This window comes from Chrysochloris asiatica, unplaced genomic scaffold (assembly GCF_000296735.1).
Source record: "Chrysochloris asiatica unplaced genomic scaffold, ChrAsi1.0 scaffold00026, whole genome shotgun sequence".
Lineage (NCBI taxonomy): Eukaryota > Metazoa > Chordata > Mammalia > Afrosoricida > Chrysochloridae > Chrysochloris > Chrysochloris asiatica.
Genome location: NW_006408544.1, coordinates 20,808,351 through 20,809,972, shown reverse-complemented (window position 1 = coordinate 20,809,972; position 1,622 = coordinate 20,808,351).

Here is a 1,622-nt window from a genome sequence, read left to right as displayed (position 1 = left end):
TTGCTAAGTAGTATCCCATTTTATAGTTATACCAGTTTATTTATCCATTGATGAATATTTGGATTATTTATAATTTTTGTCTTGCAAATAATGTTCCTGTGAACATTAATATACAAGTTTTGTATGGATATATGTTTTTATAACTCGAGTCAATACTTGGAATAGAGTGGTTGCCTCATGTGATAGAGGGTCTATTTAATTTTTTAATTTGCCAAACTTTTCCAGATTAATGGGCACAAACTGCTACAGAGCCACGGTGCTCCCTTGTTAGTGCTAGTAATGTTTGTTAGATTCAGTAGAATTTTTTACATAATCATGTTGTTTATGAATGAACATAGTTTTATTTCTTCCAAAATAGTCATTTCAACATGACTTAGAAAGTAACTGTTTACTTGAAGTCATTCATGCTCTGAAGAGAGCAGTTGAAAAAAAAACAAATTTTTCCTTATGTCATGTTCATAACTGAGGCTGTTGTATGTCCTTGTCTCCACCTTTTCACTCTCCCCTTCCTACCCAACCTCTCACTGAAAAGGAAGAATCACTGACCACTGTGACCCACCGCAACAGACCCACCTCTGACTCCATTGTTGTTAAGTGCCGTAGAGTCAGTTCTGACCCATTGTGACTCTGTATGGGGTTTCTGAGGAGTGGATAGGTGGTTTGAACCACTGACCTTGTGATCCAAACTGACCTTGCAGTCCAGCACATTATCCTACAGCACCACCCCAGGACTAGATTAAGGTACCCACAAAAGCTGACTTTGTGGGATGAGTCAATTGATTCCAATAGCTGAACACTGCCTGGAGACCAGCAACCTCCTCATAACAATGAGGTCTTGCTCTGCTTCCAGAAATATACTTAGGTTGGGTTCTCAATAGAAGCAAAGCCTATGAAACTTATATGTGTACATATAAAGAGAAGTTTATATCCAGGAAATTACACAATTATAAAGATGGGAGAGTCCCAAGTTCGAGTCACATGAACCAAGATCATCCAAGTCAGATGGCACATAGGCAGCAGACAGATCCAGTAGGCAGTTCCAGCAAGAAAGAAGGCAGACAGGTTGGTACGGCAGATACAGCAGATACAGCAGGTAAGAAGGCAGATTGTTAAAAATTCCCAGAGTTAGTTAGTAGGTAATACAGCATGTTACTGGCTCAAGTCCAAAGAACCAGAGGTCAGAAGACAAGCCAGATGCAAGATCCAGACCCAGCAGAGAGCAAACAAGCTTTGTCTGAGTGTCAAATCTATTGGAAGCAGGCCCCACTCCCAAGGAGACGTCCCTTCAATTGACTGACTGCTGATAGCAGACCTTACCACAGAGTTGATTACAATATAGTAGATCCTATCATGGGAATAACCACATCTCAACTGCCAAACCACTGAGAATCCCGGCTCAGTCAAGTTGACACAAAATCCTGATGATCACAGACGGTGATGGGGTATTTTTGGAAAGGTTGTTGCTGTTATTAGGTGCCATCGAGTCAGTACCGATTCATAGCAACCTTAAGCACCTTAAGCACAGCAAAAGCACATTGCTCGATCCTGGGCCAACCTTACTGTTGTTGCCACGCTTGAGTCCACTGATGCTGCCACTTGGATAATCCATCTCGCTGGGGGTC